General features: G+C 45.7%; 1 protein-coding gene across 1 annotated transcript in view; it reads right to left on the bottom strand.

Annotated features, from left to right (window-relative positions):
- LOC120053047 (lipopolysaccharide-responsive and beige-like anchor protein) overlaps positions 1-18,915 on the bottom strand; it is a 326,774-nt gene that overhangs the window by 286,193 nt on the left and 21,666 nt on the right. The gene's annotated exons all lie outside the window — the stretch shown is intronic.

Raw genomic sequence — 18,915 nt, 5'->3', positions numbered from 1 at the left:
CAAGGCTATAGCCTACAAAGAAACACATTTTGAAGCATTTGCGAGTACGACACACTAGCCTGGCAGGGACATTAAGCTCTCATTATTTAAACAACATGTTGTATTCAATCATTATCGTCTATACTTTACACATTTTTGCTGTGACTTACTGAAAATGAAATACAAATTAAAAGAAACATGCCTTATTAGGCTCAGTCTACAATGCCTTTAATTCATTTTTAGAAACACGAGTTTTCAGGCTCATGCGTTGGTGCCTGGAGAGCAGGCCAGAAACAGAGAACACCCTCTCCACGCTTGCAGAGCCACTGGGGATGCTAAACACCCTCCGGGCCACTCTTGTCAGGCTGGCAGGATGCAGCATTGTTGTTGTTTTATGTAGGTGGGCCTTAACGATTTTAGGTAAAATAACCCTATCAAAACGGAAAGCTCCTTGAAAGAGGTAATATGCCTGGCCTATTGGGCCAAAATCAATGATGGCCTATTGTATAGATAACAGAACAAAACTTAAGAGAACTGATTTTTAGTTTATAAATACTTTGCTACAATGACACACTCAGCTATCTCCCCACCTCGTTCCTTCCTGTTAGTGTGTGCACGTAGTAAGTACACCATCTTTTTTTTCATCTTTGTAAGTCACCTTGATTTTTCAGCTGTGTGTTTTATCAGATTCTTTATGAAAATATTTAGTGAACTCCATGACAGTAGCTAAATCAAGGGGCTATAGCAGCACACAAGTAGACTACAGATGCATGCTGGGCCGGGCATGCCCTGAGCTCGTGAAGTGAGCTCTACTGGAGCGGGCGAGAAGGCTGACGCTCCAGCTTTTGGGAAACTCGCTCTGCGCTCCAGTCAAATTGGGCACGCTCCGCTCCTCCGCTCCTCACTCACATACCCTGGTCCTCAGGGGAATACAGGCTGTAGTCGTCTTCTCTAGCCTCTTTCTGACCTCCATACTTCTCAAACACAATGCAGCAGCAACACAACAGCAGAAGGGCTGGTTGGGTGAGAAGCCTATTTAGAGCCTGACTTTAATCTTGTATGGTCATGGCAACAACTGGCGCTGGCAGATGTGACATCTTAGTCAGGATCACCCTACAGCTATGATAACATAGAGACATCATACAGAACTGTCATCTAGGATGTGATAAACCTCAAACTAATAATAAATTAATTTTTCCCCAGTTCCAATTCTATTAGTAGTATATTGCTTTCAAAGGTTTAGGCCTATATAACACATCATTTTTGTTGTAAATGCAAGATTTGTAACGAGTACATTCAAAGAAAATAAATATATATTTTATAGATAGCTATTCCCTTAGATGGCTCCCTTAGGTGAGTTGTTTTGTCAGTTACGTGTTTCATGTTAGAAACCTGGTTTTTAACTTTACCTTTCATGCATATTATTCATTTAATCTAGGCGCTGCCAGTGTGTTGTGTTTCTCAGCTGGTGTTTGTGCACACACACTATGTGTAAACATGTTTTGCCTCCAAAAACATGAATTGTATTATTTCCACGCCAGCAGGATGTCAAGGAATTTATTATGCTACCTTTAGCATGGAAAAGGTTATCTACATGGGGGTTTGTGTGTGTGTGTGTGTGTGTGTGTGTGTGTGTCTGTGTGTGTGTGTGTGTGTGTGTGTGAGAGAGACCTATAGCTAAGGAAGGAATAACGTTCTTTGTGTCTGGTAAATATATTGTACAAGCTATAAATGTCATGATTTGTCATTTATTTAATAGTGGAGATGACATTTTTATGATTGAACCCTGCCTAATAGAAAGTGATAAGAAGGAAAATAACGCACATGTCAAAACTAATATTGTAAGATGGGGTGCAAGGTGTTGAATCAACAAGGGCCTGTCAATGGGCGGAAAGCAAAGAGGGATAGCCACCATTTGACACGAGACAGGCGGTGAGAAGACATTTTGATTGGGATGAAATTATATCCTCAAGCTGTGTTTGATGGGAACCTGTCCCATTAAAATGAGTCAAGCAGGATTAACAGAAGGGGGGGGCTGAGAGGGAATCAGGGTAGCCCCCTGTCACCATGGACAACCAAGCCAGGAGATAAAAGCAATGATAACAGACCGTGCCACCCCGACAAACACACGCTCACGTCATACGTCCATGGATCCGCCACTAACAAACACACACAAACCAAATACGTCATTTAGATACAGCTGCTGATCCAATCCATGACGCCTCAGAGGTAGGACCTAAAGTGTGTGATTGTGGAGTGGTGGCAATGATGGTTAGGTGCCTTGATTTACATTTAAAATATATATATATATATAAATAAAGGCAAGCAATGTAAATGATTTGTTCATCAGAAAGTCCCTTCCCTCCTCCACCCCTCTCTGGCCATTAGCCATTGGGCTCCCGAGTGGCGCAGCGGTCTAAGGCACTGCATCTCAGTGCTAGAGGAGTCACTAATGACCCTGGTTCGATTCCAGGCTGTATCACAGCTGGCCGTGAGCTGGCGCACAATTGGCTCAGAGTCATCCGGGTTAGGCCGTCGTAGCAAATAAGAATTTGTTTCTAACCGACTTGCCTAGTTAAATAAAGGTTCAATAAAATAAAGTGTAAAATAATAAATAAAATAAAAGCAGTGACATTCTTTCCCTCTTCCCTTCATCCCTCCCGTTGCAGTAGCTGATAAAACCTACGGTCATTTGCATTGTTTGCATTTTGGGGGCCCCCCACCCAGTCGAGATTGTGTTAATGGATATTTTCTACAGCACTCGCCACAGTAACAGGTGATTTACGAGCCTGACACTCTGGGCGAGTCAGACATCCGTCAGAGTCAGGGGAGAGAGGATGGGAGAGGGGAGTCACATGAGGGCGAGGCCACAGCGGTGGCAGCACTGGCCTAGAGGGAGGTCAGTGTGTGAGTACCAAAGAGCTGTTTTCACTCAGCCTGTGTGTTTGTGTGTGTATATATATATATATATATATACACGTGTGTGTGTGTGTGTGTGTGTGTGTGTGTGTGTGTGTGTGTGTGTGTGTGTGTGTGTGTCACAGAGGGGTTTTTAAAAGGATGAAAGCTCGATGGTTGAGATGAGAGTCTAATGGTTGAGACCGTCACGAGTGCCAGTGCATCGACATTAAAAGCAGCCGTGTGTGTCTGTACCAGTTGAGTTGTTAATGACGTTGTAGTAAGGTTGATATTAAAGCTGAAATAGAGACAGTCAGAACGGAGTGATGGGAACCCCAAGAGGAGGGATTTGGGTGAGTAAGCAGGTCTAAGTACAAGAGAACATACTAACCCAACCTCAGCTTTCTCAGGAACTTAGCCAGGCCTATCTGTACAGTACCATAGATATCATTTCTTCAAAAACAAGTCAGACAGCCAGAGATAGTAAAATATGTGTTTTAAAACAGATAAGCTATTCATAAACCACGTAATATAAACTGCCTTCTATGGGCAAGTATTACGATCACTGACCACAATTCCACTTCCTTCCACTGAAAACCACAGGAAAAAAGGTTTTTGGCACAAATTCAGTTTAATTAAGCAACAAGCCCCGAGGGGGTGTGGTATATGGCCAATATACCATGGCTAAGGGCTGTTCTTACGCACTACGCAATGTGGAGTGGCTGAATACAGCCCTTAGCCGTGGCATGTTGGTCATATATCACAAACCTCCATGGTGCCTTATTGCTATTATAAACTGGTTACCTAGAGCAGTAAAAATAAATGTTTTATCATACCCGTGGTATACGATCTGATATACCACAGCTGTCAGCCAAATCAGCATTCAGGGCTTGAATCACCCAGTTTATAATATAACCCACTCGCCTAACTTTGAAGTTGCGCAAATGATACCGTGCCCATTTTAGAACAAAATTTCACAGCATTTATAAGTATTTCCTAATTACCATTAATATCTCACTGGCCTTCATATTTGCCCTTCCAGATAAAGCCTCATCCTCCACAGCGATTCTTTTTTTAATATTAGGACCTGCTTATACTTAGCAGGGTTTTAATAGGCTTAATTTATCATGTTTAATCGTCTTCTGGTGCCCGGAGTTTAATTGAGAAATGCCTACCTCATATCTCACTGCTGATATTTGAGATTAGAGCTTAGAATTATGGCAGTTTAGAATTCAAATGTGTCATAAATTAATCTATGGGATGTAGCTTTGATTTAGATCAAATTAAAAGTACATTGACATTATTTGGATGTATGGATTGGCAAGAAACACATGAAAATCTGAGCAAGCAGCCCACAGCAGAACGGTCACGGAAAATATTATTTTACAAACTGAGCCTGAAGTAACAGAAAACCTTAGACTGATGAAAGTACTACAATACAGTCTGCTGCACTTCCTCCTGTGTACCTTGCAACTCGTTGGAGTAGGAGCACCGCTAGCCTAAAATGTGGTGAGCCACACACAGAGCTCAGCGAATCTATTACCTCAATCGATGATGTAATCACACAGTCAGACTATTGGTTGCGTCCCAAATGGTACCCTATTCCCCCATTTGTTCAGAAGTAGTGCACTTTGAATAGGGTGCCATTTGGGACACAGGCTATAACCTGCAGGAGGCAGGACCATGGGGGAGCCGCCCGCCACTTAGCAGTAAAACTCTACAAATATCACCTCCTTGCCTCGACTATGGAGGTCTGACTGAGCAGCGATGACAGCATAGAAAGACAAAACAGGGATGAATCAATTGTTGTGGGCACACTGAAAAGAGTCGTAAAATCGAGGCCCTCCAATTTCAGTCCTCCAGCAGCCTAAGAACTGAATAGTTCATAAAGTAGCCTAGTTTCTAGGGTAATAGATTTTAAACATTAAATATTTAATGTGAAGTCGACTATTTCTGCTGACTCACAATTACCTCAAGTACTGTAGCAGTAAAAGGCTACCTGTTTTCTGTCAACTTCGCTCAAAACAGCACACACACGCCAGCTTTTCATTGGTCTGTTCCAAAATACACATACTCTGTCTCGACCTTTAAGTCTTTATTGAAGACTCATCTCTTCAGCAGGTCCTAGGATTGAGTGTAGTCTGGCCCAAGGGTATGAAGGTGAACGGAAAGGCACTGGAGCAACGAACCGCCCTTGCTGTCTCTGCCTGGCCGGTTCCCTTCTCTCCACTGGGATTCTCTGCCTCTAACCTTATTAGAGGGGCTGAGTCATGGGCTTACTGGTGCTCTTCCATGCCGTCCCTAGGTGGGGTGCGTCACTTGAGTGGGTTGAGTCACTGTCGTGATCTTCCAGTCCGGGTTGGCGCCCCCCTCGGGTTCGTGCCGTGGGGAGATCTTTGTGGGCTATACTCAGCCTTGTATCAGGGTAGTAAGTTGGTGGTTGAAGATATCCCTCTAATGGAGAGGGGGCTGTGCTTTGGCAAAGTGGGTGGGGTTATATCCTGCCTGTTTGTCCCTGTCCGGGGGTATCGGACAGGGCCACAGTGTCTCCCGACCCCTCCTGTCTCAGCCTCCAGTATTTATGCTGCAATAGTTTTGTGTGTCAGGGAGCTAGGGTCAGTCTGTTATATCTATCCTGTCTTAGTATTTATCCTGTCTTATCCGGTGTCCTGTGTCAATTTAAGTATGCTCGCTCGCTCTCTCCTTCTCTCGGAGGACCTAAGCCCTAGGACCATGCCTCAGGACTACCTGGCCTGATGACTCCTTGCTGTCCCCAGTCCACCTGGTCGTGCTGCTGCTCCAGTTTCAACTGTTCTGCCTGCGGCTATGGAACTCTGACCTGTTCACTGCTACCTTGTCCCGGACCTGCTGTTTTGGACTCTCTCTACACTGCACCTGCTGTCTCGAACTCTGAATGATCGGCTATGAAAAGCCAACTGACATCCAGAGGTGATGACCTGTTGCACCCTCCACAACCACTGTGATTATTATTATCTGACCCTGCTGGTCATTTATGAACGCTTGAACATCTCGGCCATGTTCTGTTATAATCTCCACTGGGCACAGCCAGAAGAGGACTGGCCACCCCTCAGAGCCTGGCTCCTCTCTAGGTTTCTTCCTAGTTTCCGGCCTTTCTAGGGAGTTTTTCCTAGCCACCGTGCTTCTACATCTAGTTTGGTGTTTTAGGCTGGGTTTCTATACAGCACTTTCTTTGTGACATCGGCTGATGTATTAAGGGCTTTATAATTCAATTTGATTGATTGATTGAATATCCACACTAGCGTAACAAAAAAATAAGCAACGGGCATCAAAATGGATATTAGCCCCTCTCTCAAACTGCACAGAAATGGTGAATCATAGGAGTGAGAGATTGTTCTTCCAGGGAGCCTGTGTATGAGGTGCTTTGAAGGTCATGTGGCCAGACCAGACAGGCAGGGAGACACAGCAGCAACAGCCTTCCTCTCTCTCCATCCAACTGCTCTCTCGTCACCTCTCCAACTGCTCTCTCGTCACCTCTCCAACTGCTCTCTCGTCACCTCTCCAACTGCTCTCTCGTCACCTCTCCAACTGCTCTCTCGTCCCCTCTCCAACTGCTCTCTCGTCCCCTCTCCAACTGCTCTCTCGTCACCTCTCCAACTGCTCTCTCGTCACCTCTCCAACTGCTCTCTCGTCACCTCTCCAACTGCTCTCTCGTCACCTCTTGTTCTCTATCCAAGTCTCTCCCTCTAACCATTGTCTTTGTTCCAGGAGTAACCAGATCCCCTTCTGCGTAACCTAGCCTCTTAGCCTGGCTGTTCAGTCCCGAGGCCATTCTAAATTAATCATGGGTGAACACAAGCACAACAGCTGAGCAGAGCACAAACAACCTATCTCCATGGAACTTATGGAATTAGGTGGGGGAATTGTAGGGGTAATGGCAGTAGGAAAACACCAGGGCCAATATTCACAGTAGAAGTGCTGATCTAGGAACAGTTTTGCCGATTTCAGATAATAATGAATAAGACAGGAATGAATAAGACCTGATCATAGACCAACACCTCTACTCTGAGAATCTCTGAATACAAACCCAGAGGTAGAAATGCCTTACTAGGCTAATTGCAGTGGTCCCCAGTTATTAGAAGTCGACCCTACACCACCAGAATTCCCAGTGAATAGAACAGGGCTAATGATCAGAGGGTAGTCAGAGGATAGAACCAGTGGAGATCACAGAGGGTAGTCAGAGGATAGAACCAGTGGAGATCACAGAGGGTAGTCAGAGGATAGAACCAGTGGAGATCACAGAGGGTAGTCAGAGGATAGAACCAGTGGAGATCACAGAGGGTAGTCAGAGGATAGAACCAGTGGAGATCACAGAGGGTAGTCAGAGTTCCTAGGGGCAGGAGAGGAGTACATGGGGATAAGATCAACAGCAGCCATGGATGAGGTCACGTGATGCAGGGGAAGATCAGAGCCAGAAACATTTTGGGCATTTTGAACCACAGGGGAAATGGCTCTCTTCAAATGACCTGTAGTAGACACAGTGATGTGAAGCCAGGCTACTCATATACAGCACTACTGTTGCCTGTTCTTCTCCGTCTGACTGTGTGTGTGTGTGTGTGTGTGTGTGTGTGTTTTTAGTTGCGTTTGTATTTATTATGGATCCCCATTAGTTCCTGCCAAGGCAGCAGCTACTCTTCCTGGGGGTCCAGCAACATAAGACAGTTAAATACTGATTAAAATAGACCATGACTTTACATTACATAACATCTTACCCAACACATTCAGTGTGCTCCCTCAGACCACCACCTCAACATCCATGTGCAGGTGTGTGTAGGGCGCGTGTCTTATCAAGTCTATCTGTGTCTGTGTGTGTGTCTCTTCAGTCTGCGCTGTTCCATAAGGTGTATTTTTATCTGTTTATTAAAATCTGATTCTACTGCTTGCCTCAGTTAACTGATGTGGAATAGAGTTCCATGTAGTTATGGCTCTATGTAGTACTGTGCATCTCCCATAGTCTGTTCTGGACTTGGGGACTGTGAAGAAACCTCTGGGGTGGCATGTCTTGTGGGGTATGCATGGGTGTCCAAGCTGGGTGCTAGTTGTTTAAAATCAGACAGCTCGGTACATTCAGCTTGTCAACACTTCTTACAAAAACAAGTAGTGATGAAGTCAATCTCTCCTCCACTTTGAGCCATGAGAGATTTACAATGTTATCTCTCCGTTTACATTTAAGGGCCAGCCGTCCTGCCCTGTTCTGAGCCAATTGTAATTTTCCCGAGGTCCCTCCTTGTGGCACCTGACCACACGACTAAATAGTAGTCCAGGTGCGACAAAACCTGTAGGACCTGCCTTGTTGATAGCATTGTTAAAAAGGCAGAGCAGCGCTTTATTATGGACTGAACTCTCCCCATCTTAGCTACTGTTGTATCAACATGTTTTGATCATGACAGGTTACAATCCAGGGTTCTTCCAAGCGGTTTAGTCACCTCAACTTGCTCAATTTCCACATTTGTTACAAGATTTAGTTGAAGTTTAGGGTTTAGTGAATGAGTTGTTCCAAATACAAATGGTATGGAGTTTTTGAAATATTTAAGGACTAACGTATTCCTTGCCACGCATTCTGTGTGTGTGTGTGTGTGTGTGTGTGTTTCCATTATCTCCATTATAAATGCTTCTCTTCCTCTCTTAATGAAATCACGATTCATTCTACGGGTGGAATCCTTTGAATTAAAAGTCATTTGCCTGAATGAGGCACTGAGACAAAGGAATCAAAGCAGAGAGAGCACAATGTGCATCACACATGCTGTTAGCTGCTGTGGGTCGTAGAGGAACCGGCCTAAAGGGAGGACAGGACGTCTGACAGTGTCGGTGTCCCAGAAGGCACCATGGCAACCTATTTCCGTAGGACTTAAGACAGCTGTCGTGTTGTCTGACTTTGTCTGACACTGAAATTAAATGATTATTTGTCACATGCTTCGTAGACAACAGGTGTAGACTAACAGTGAAATGCTTACGGGCCCTTCCCAACAATGCAGAGAGCAGAATTGGTCTGGAGCCCGTAAGACTGCAGCTATTCAGTGCAGCGCCATCTCGTTCATTAAATTGCCATACACTTAGGAACAACTTCCTAATTCTGACTTGCAACCCCTTTTGCCCTCAGAACAGCCTCAATTCGATGGGGCATGGACTCCACAGGGTGTCGATTATAATGCTTCCCACAGTTGTGTCAAGTTGTCTGGATGTCCTTTGGGTGGTGGACCATTCTTGATACACACGGGAAACTGTTGAATGTGAGAAACCCAGCAGCGTTTCAGTTCTTGACACACTCAAACTGGTGCACCTGGCACCTACTACCATGCCCCGTTCAAAGGCACATCTTTTGTCTTGCCCATTCATCCTCTGAACGGCACACATACACAAACCATGTCTCAATTGTATCAAGGCTTTAAAAAATCCTTCTTTAACAGGTCTCCTCCCCTTCATCTACACTGATTGAAGTGGATTTAACAAGTGACATCAATAAGGGATCATAGAGTTTACCTGCATCCCCCTGGTCAGTCTGTGTCATGGAAAGAGCAGGCGTTCCTAATGTTTTGTACACTCAATGTAGATGCATACATTTACACTAAGCAGACGTTGGAACGTGGTTTACTATTCAAGCTCAGCTGTAACAGAAATATGTAAATGTTTGGCTGAAGTGGTTTAAAGGGCATGTTTTCCCCTCTGTTCTGTCTCTACTGTGAACTCCAACGCAACACATTAGTCAGAGCTGGTTTTGGAGACATTGTAGTTGGACTCAGAAATCCTGGCACTATCTCAAACTAGGTGAAGGATTACATGTGTCAGGGGCAGTTCTTGCGTGTCGGGCCCTAGCGTTTCAAAATGACCACAGACTTTATTGCAGGATTCAATCCAAAATCATTACAGACATCCAGAATTGTGTTAATCTGTCCCTGCAGGGTAAGTGGTGAAAATGTCAGAGTCATCTTCAAATATGTCATGTCCATGTTCCTGCCATGGGTGATAAACACATCCCACAGTAATCACTAGTCGGCTGAAGCAAAGAGGAAACGCTCGCTGCCTTTGTAGCTCATTTCCATCAGCTCTTTTAATTGGATCGCTTTAACGAGGTCTCTGACCGTCGCTAGCTGCTGTCGAGCTATTCTACCACTGAGGGGTGTGACTTAGCTCACATCAGTCTCTGACAGGCAATTAAAAGTCGTAGCTCGCTCCCTACAAGCCCACCTCCAAATCAAACATTCATCATGGTGATGTCGGACATGGCGTCGCGAACAACGAACGCCACCGTCATATAATCCACTGTTGTGATGAGCGAGCCCTCACTTCTCCGCCCAGTGAGGCCGCCTTGACATCAGCTGCTGAAACTGTTCAAACTAACAGATACAAAACCCCCATCACCTAAAGAATCCCATGGGGGGGGGGGTGACAACTGCTTAGAGGAAATTAGCTTGTGATGAAGAAGACACTAACCGATGATACGGCGTCATCGAGAGAGAGAGAGAGCGAGAGAGAGACGGGGGATGAGGAGAGAGAGAGAGAGACGGGGGATGAGGAGAGAGAGAGAGAGACGGGGGATGAGGAGAGAGAGAGAGAGACGGGGGATGAGGAGAGAGAGAGAGAGACGGGGGATGAGGAGAGAGAGAGAGAGACGGGGGATGAGGAGAGAGAGAGAGAGACGGGGGAGGAGGAGAGAGAGAGAGAGAGGGGGGATGAGGAGAGAGACAGAGAGACGGGGGATGAGGAGAGAGACGGGGGATGAGGAGAGAGACGGGGGATGAGGAGAGAGACGGGGGATGAGGAGAGAGAGAGAGACGGGGGATGAGGAGAGAGAGAGAGAGAGAGAGAGAGACGGGGGGTGAGGAGAGAGACGGGGGATGAGGAGAGAGAGAGAGACGGGGGATGAGGAGAGAGAGAGAGAGAGAGAGAGAGACGGGGGATGAGGAGAGAGACGGGGGATGAGGAGAGAGAGAGAGACGGGGGATGAGGAGAGAGAGAGAGAGAGAGAGAGACGGGGGATGAGGAGAGAGAGAGAGACGGGGGATGAGGAGAGAGAGAGAGAGACGGGGGATGAGGAGAGAGAGAGAGAGACGGGGGATGAGGAGAGAGAGAGAGAGACGGGGGATGAGGAGAGAGAGAGAGAGACGGGGGATGAGGAGAGAGAGAGAGAGACGGGGGATGAGGAGAGAGAGAGAGAGAGACGGGGGATGAGGAGAGAGACGGGGGATGAGGAGAGAGAGAGAGAGACGGGGGATGAGGAGAGAGACGGGGGATGAGGAGAGAGAGAGAGACGGGGGATGAGGAGAGAGAGAGAGAGAGAGAGAGAGAGAGACGGGGGATGAGGAGAGAGAGAGAGAGAGAGAGACGGGGGATGAGGAGAGAGAGAGAGAGAGAGAGAGAGACGGGGGATGAGGAGAGAGACGGGGGATGAGGAGAGAGAGAGAGACGGGGGATGAGGAGAGAGAGAGAGAGACGGGGGATGAGGAGAGAGAGAGAGAGACGGGGGATGAGGAGAGAGAGAGAGAGACGGGGGATGAGGAGAGAGAGAGAGAGACGGGGGATGAGGAGAGAGAGAGAGAGACGGGGGATGAGGAGAGAGAGAGAGAGACGGGGGATGAGGAGAGAGACGGGGGATGAGGAGAGAGACGGGGGATGAGGAGAGAGAGAGAGAGACGGGGGATGAGGAGAGAGACGGGGGATGAGGAGAGAGAGAGAGACGGGGGATGAGGAGAGAGACGGGGGATGAGGAGAGAGAGAGAGACGGGGGATGAGGAGAGAGAGAGAGAGAGAGAGAGAGAGAGAGAGAGACAGGGGATGAGGAGAGAGAGAGAGACAGGGGATGAGAAGAGAAAAAGGGAGAGTAGTGAGTTAAGGCAGAGAGGATATAAACAAGCCTGGAGGTCCTGCAGCCTTGTTTTCTGAGAGCCCCACACTGTCAGATTGATCAGGGTGATAGCTCAGCTTAACTGTCTTCACAGCCCATACACACACACAATTCATTTTCACATTAGTTTCATGACTCACTCCAACTCCCTGAGACTGCCCTCCTCTCCAATGCAGCATAATGGCTTCCATGATCTCCCCAACCAACTATTAACAAGACGATGGCATCATAAGGGCAAGCCCTGCAGCTATGGACTGCTGTATTGAGAGAGGGGAGGAGAGGAGGTGATGTGATAATCACGCAGTAGCTGAGAGAAGCACAAGAGATGGTGAAGATGATGCCAGTGGAAAAAGGCCAAGTCAAATATTTCAGTAAGGGCCACAGGGGTAAACCATTGTTCCTTCTCATAGTAAACGAGACTGAAAAAGACAAGACCTCTTCAATTCACGAAGATAACAGAGAAACCAGCCCTTAAGGAGAACAGTTTAAGAAAACTTATCTTAAAAGTCCTGCTAGAACACTGTTTAGAAGTCCTGAGGTTCTGACACCTCCTCTGCGTCAACGAGACTCGAGATATCATCCTCTTTCCAAACAGGAAGATATTAGGAAAGAAATGTCAATTCCTCAGCTTGAGGTAGCCTATGATGTGACAGTCCTACAGCTAATTATGACCTGATATAGGCCAATGTGAGGGTTTGAAGTGCAGTCACTGGTAGTAGTGATGTGATGTTCAGAGGCACATCCTCCCCTGATACCACGCTCAGAGAAAGAGGAGGAAGACAAACAAATGGGATTCAGCAGGGAGAGAAAAAGGCGGGTGGGGGGCGAGGGGCTTCCTTAAAGTTGTAGGTAGGAACAATTCTAAATTTGCTCACACAGGACCAGAGTTGACATTGCAGATTAGAGGATGGGGATTGAAGAATCACACATATTTGGGGGGGAAACAGAGATGAGTGCGGGAAGTTTACAATGTATACCATTGCACTTCCAATACTGCCTAGTTAGAGATATGCACAGCGTCAAATGTATTCTGTTAGTAATATCCTTAAACAAACACATCCAGCATCAATGTGTTCAACATTTTCCATTAAGCTCAGGCCAAATATCTTTTCAGTGAGTTCTCTTATTGCACAAATAGTGATTAATGACCAACTTGCAGAAATTACACTTCTACACGGTTGGAGAGAGAAAAATAAAAAAACTGGTCTCTTTAATCAAAAATGCATTATTAAATCAATGAATTTTAAATAAAAAGGAGCGATGATCTGACATTGTTGACTGCATTCTAACTCATTAACATTTAGTTCCACAACCGTGCCTTTTTCATGCTATTAGTGACACACACACACAAATGAAATGAGCAGCGGGGGCCATAGCTGATCTAATATGATCTAGTCCAGCAGTTGTGGATTAAAACTATGGCTTCCAGACGTTTTGTTCACTGTGGGGTGTTGCATCATTAGATTAGGAGTATGTGTACGTGCCAGTACTTGTGTGTACTTGTGCGAGCGTGTGTGTGTGTGTGTGTGTACGTGCGAGTACTTGTGCATGTGTGTGTGTGTGTGTGTGTGTGTGTGTGTGTGTGTGTGTGTGTGTGCCTACATCCCTCTGCAATTACGCTTAATGAATGTTTTCCCATTATGGTCCTCTCCATTAGAGAGAGCACACAGGGCTGGCATTCCATCAGAACAATTAACACCTACAGGCTTATTACATCATAGTATATTCATATCACCGTCTACTCAATCACACTGTTCTCTAGGGCTAAATGTACAGCGAAGTAACTACTTGCTTAAACACTCACTTCATCTATCTAGGCCACTAGGACTGGTACACACTCTGCTTCACTAGGCATCCAAGAGTCAACATATCATGTTGGTTGTCGTAGTAATAGAAAACTGAGTTGGACAACAGGGACCAAAACATTTTTAGACTGTCGGCTTCTACAAATACGGCTGTGATTGGTTATACATGGCATCATCCTCTATGCTGCGGTGTTATCATCACCATAACAGCCAGCACCTCATGCTGTCTGAGCTGTGAAACAGACCTCACGTTGATGTTCCACTTCAGTTCCTTTCAGTTGATATGTTCCATGCACAGAGGGCTTCTTTCAGACTGTACTGTTCTGTGTAGGTTTGTTGATGTTACAGCCAGGTCGCATGAGGACTGGGGAGGTCCACAGGGAGGGAGGGAGGGAGTTCTTGAGCCTGTTCAGGAGCACCAGCTGGCTGGCTGGCTGGCTGGCTGGCTGCCTGGCTGGCTGCCTGCCTGCACATTAATAAACTCACTACTGCACAGCACAGCTGCGGCTAGAAAACACTTTAGCCTGCCCCCCCCTCCCTCCCTCCCCCAGGAGCAGAAGAAAAACTAGCAGCCAGGAGTTGTAATCACACAGAGGAAGAGGTGGGCTCGGTCGGCCGGCTGCACAGGGCCTTATCCAGTCCACTGTAATGTATGGTCAGCTCTACACTGACTGTAGTGCTAGAAATCAACAGGCACCATATATAGCAAGAACCTTGGTCTCAGAACTGTACAAAATATTGTTTGGTACGTTTAGATTCCTCTCACACTGTAAAGCCGATAACCACACATCCTGGAAGTCTTTCTATTGGGTTAGCCTTTGAGGTAAAAACAGTGCATTTCCTTTTCTTATCAGATTAGTAAACTTCACCATGTGATTTATAGCTTGCAGTCTAGCCTGGTCCCATTTGTGCTGTCTTGCGAGGTGGCAAGACAGACAGGACAAACAGTCCAGGGACCAGGCTATAGGCCCAAAACAAGGTAGCAGCTCAATTTAAAAAAACAATCCATCTCTTCTCTTTCATCTGACTAAACAGATGCGAGTTCCTTTGATAGCAGGGAGCACAGAGATATTTGACCATAATCTCTCCCTTCCTCTTTTATCGCTGGCAATTTCTCTGCTGCAGTTGGGGATGGAAGATGGAAATTCCACAGCTTAACTGCCGTTACTCTGTCAAGATGAAAATGGCTAGGCATTAAGGCAGGCTCTTCTCTCTCATTACTCAGTCTAGGTATCATTATCAGTGGGAATGCAGCCCTGTTTTACAGAGCCGTTGATCCCCCTGTAGCCACACATTAAACCTGACTGATTCAGCTACGGCCCAGGAGGCTGGAGTGGCTGCGGGCCCTGGAGTGGCTGCGGGCCCTGGAGTCTGGAGTGGCTGTGGGCCCTGGAGTCTGGAGTGGCTGTGGGCCCTGGAGTCTGGAGTGGCTGTGGGCCCTGGAGTCTGGAGTGGCTGTGGGCCCTGGAGTCTGGAGTGGCTGTGGGCCCTGGAGTCTGGAGTGGCTGTGGGCCCTGGAGTCTGGAGTGGCTGTGGGCCCTGGAGTCTGGAGTGGCTGTGGGCCCTGGAGTCTGGAGTGGCTGTGGGCCCAGGTGTTTTTCCTGAACATGATTTGGTTTCTCAAATGACTGCCTCGCCTGGTTCACCAACTACTTCTCAGATAGAGTTCAGTGTGTCAAATCGGAGGGCCTGTTGTCCTAGCCTCTGGCAGTCTCTATGGGGGTGCCACCGGGTTCAATTCTTGGACCGACTCTCTTCTCTGTATACATCAATGATGTCGCTCTTGCTGCTGGCGAGTCTCTGATCCACCTCTACGCAGACGACACCATTCTGTATACTTCTGGCCCTTCTTTGGACACTGTGTTAACAACCCTCCAGACAAGCTTCAATGCCATACAAGTAAAACTAAATGCATGCTCTTCAACCGATCGCTGCCTGCACCTGCCCGCCCGTCCAACATTACTACTCTGTACGGTTCCGACTTAGAATACGTGGACAACTACAAATACCTAGGTGTCTGGTTAGACTGTAAACTCTCCTTCCAGACTCATATTAAGCATCTCCAATCCGAAATTAAATCTAGAATTGGCTTCCTATTTCGCAACAAAGCATCCTTCACTCATGCTGCCAAACATACCCTTGTAAAACTGACTGTCCTACCGATCCTAGACTTCGGCGATGTCATTTACAAAATAGCCTCCAATACCCTACGCAGCAAATTAGATGTAGTCAATCACAGTGCCATCTATTTTGTCACCAAAGCCCCATATACTACCCACCACTGCGACCTGTACACTCTCGTTGGCTGGCCCTCGCTTCATACTCGTCGCAAAACCCACTGGCCCCAGGTCATCTACAAGACCCTGCTAGGTAAAGTTCCCCCTTATCTCAGCTCGCTGGTCACCATAGCAGCACCCACCTGTAGCACGCGCTCCAGCAGGTATATCTCGCCGGTCACCCCCAAAACCAATTCTTCCTTTGGCCGCCTCTCCTTCCAGTTCTCTGCTGCCAATGACTGGAACGAACTACAAAAATCTCTGAAACTGGAAACACTTAGCTTTAAGCACCAGCTGTCAGAGCAGCTCACAGATTACTGCACCTGTACATAGCCCATCTATAATTTAGCCCAAACAACTACCTCTCCCCCTACTGTATTTATTTATTTATTTTGCACCCCATTATTTCTCTCTCTACTTTGCACATTCTTCCACTGCAAATCTACCATTCCAGTGTTTTACTTGCTATATTGTATTTACTTCGCCACCATGGCCTTTTTTTGCCTTTACCTCCCTTATCTCACCTCATTTGCTCACATTGTATATATACTTATTTTTCTACTGTATTATTGACTGTATGTTTGTTTTACTCCATGTGTAACTCTGTGTTGTTGTATGTGTCGAACTGCTTTGCTTTATCTTGGCCAGGTCGCAATTGTAAATGAGAACTTGTTCTCAACTTGCCTACCTGGTTAAATAAAGGTGAAATAAATCAAATTAAAAACATGTGACCTGACCAGGAAAACAATGGGTGCTAGCTATAACTACACTCTAAATATCAACTCAACTCAGATCTTGGTCATGTTGGTCAGGAGACTTCCCTGGGTTTATAAAGCTACTCAGTCGAAGACCGGACATTGGTGCTTCTGCTGTCTAGACCATTGGTGCTATCTATCTATAGTAGTGATCTGACATGGTGTTGGTTCTTCAGCTAAAAGGGCCATCCCGCCCGAGAGGAAAGGGTGAGGGGCGGTCAGGAAATGACCCTCATTAGACAGTCTGACGAGTCTCTTTTTGCTTTTCCAGGAAACCTCCAAATCTGCTCTCTGATTTGAGAGGCTAGCTGATCTTTCTGAGAACGAGACATATTTTACATCAACAAAGCACGGAAACTTATTTTCTCAGACTCTTTCTGGGAACGAGAATACATGTACAGATAAAAACTTGGAAAGTATTTGAAAAGACTCAAATACACTGACTCAAATATGCATTTAACCCAGGTATTTGAAATAAGTATTTGAAAAAGACTCAAATACAACTTGGTAGACTATTTGGTTATTACATATAACCATTCAAAGTACTCATACCAGATACTGAAATACACATGTATTTGAACCCAGCTCTGGTTTTAATTAGACTATAGTGCAAAGTTGCATGACAATAGACCACTTACAGACATGGGAGAGATGTCTGCCCTTTAAAAGCAGAAGACCAGATCAACAGGTGATGAAGAAATAATAATCACTGTGTGTGTTTACATGCACACTAATAATTAGATATTAAACTGATTGTGGCAGAAGGTTGAATATACCAATAGTCATATAAACACCTTATTCTGCTCATCTTAAAAATCGGCTTCAGGTCATAATCGAAGTAAGCATTAGCCAATTAAAACACCTGGTTTTGTGAGCAATCAGTCTGATTTTTAGGACATGTAAACGTCTTAAAAATCTGAGTTATAGCGGCATATTTGATCAGCGGGTGAGCTAGCACGATCAGCACACGCGTTCCTTCTACTGCACGAGTGAAGTGAGTTCGGAAAAACTTTAAAAAGTATGCATCTTAGAAATAGTTTTCAAATACAAACTTTATGTCCAAACTTAGAATTAAATAAGCTTCACAAAAATAACATGGTCACTGCTGATTTTCTGCATGTATCAAAGTCCCATCAGGTAGCCTGAGTTTAGACGTGTCCATGTAAAAACAGGATTATTAGGGAAATCGTTCTTCTTGCAAAGCATGTAAAACACTTAAATCTAACTATTATATTCATCTGACCATTCACAATAATCATATTATATTCTGCATGTAACCATACTAAATTATTCGTATTTATTAGGGATCCCAATTAGCTGCCGCCAAGAGAGCAACTACTCTTCCTGCAGTACAAACACATTAAGATTACACATAAAAACAGTACACCATATAACATAATGACACCACTACATATCTATGATACAAAATGTGGTTAAAGTATGCACCGAGGCTTATCGGTTTTGCATACTACCCTCAACTCCCGACATATGGGCTGATGTGCAGGAGAGCAGGAGGCTTGGTGTTTTTCTGAAACAACATGGATGGTTATAAATAGCATTATGGATGGAGCCTGGGTGAGGCAATATACATCACGGAGGAGCTGCTGTCTGCATCCAGCTAGGTTGTTTTTGCATAGGAGATATGAACATAATGAGGACACACACACACAGCTACCCAGCTGCTAATTAGCAGACTTAATTACTACAGATCCCCACAGCCACTGCATGACCTCTTCCACTTCAAAAACAGTTCTTGACCATCCTAGCACATTGTTCTATTTTTAGTTTAGAGGCAGTATACGCACATCCAGTGACATGCAGGTCCAGGGTACAAAGAGTAAAGTCATGATGCCGAAGACCTTTGGATCTAAACGTTGCACAATAATATTCTAAGCATTCAACAATGTGCGGGTGGGCCTCTATCTTTCTTTAACTAATCTATTATTCACATGGCTTTTACATTAAGACGTTTATTGGACAACGCACATGGATCAAGATTTGCTGTAAAATGTGCCAGATTGTACCAGCCAAATAATTGTCATCTGTAGTCCCTTCGTTGTTTGTTTAGAAAAGGCGCAGGGACTTGATTATGTCAGCACAGGACATCCATCCATGGATCAGTAGACCAGTGGTGTAGCCGGTGAACGTAGTGGCATACAGAGGACACAGTGTCTCATTCAGGGCTTGTCCACGCCACACTTCAAAACCCCTTCAGTTTGTACACTGGCCTTTTTCTCTACCTCTGCCGCTCCCCCTCTCGCTCTCTCTCTCAGTGGCAGATATTTCAGAATAACCATTCCCATGTAGACACTCTGACAAGA

The sequence above is a fragment of the Salvelinus namaycush genome, chromosome 8 (genome assembly GCF_016432855.1).
Source record: "Salvelinus namaycush isolate Seneca chromosome 8, SaNama_1.0, whole genome shotgun sequence".
NCBI classification, from domain to species: domain Eukaryota; kingdom Metazoa; phylum Chordata; class Actinopteri; order Salmoniformes; family Salmonidae; genus Salvelinus; species Salvelinus namaycush.
Note: the sequence above shows the minus strand (reverse complement) of the source record. Positions and strands in the feature narration are given on the sequence as shown.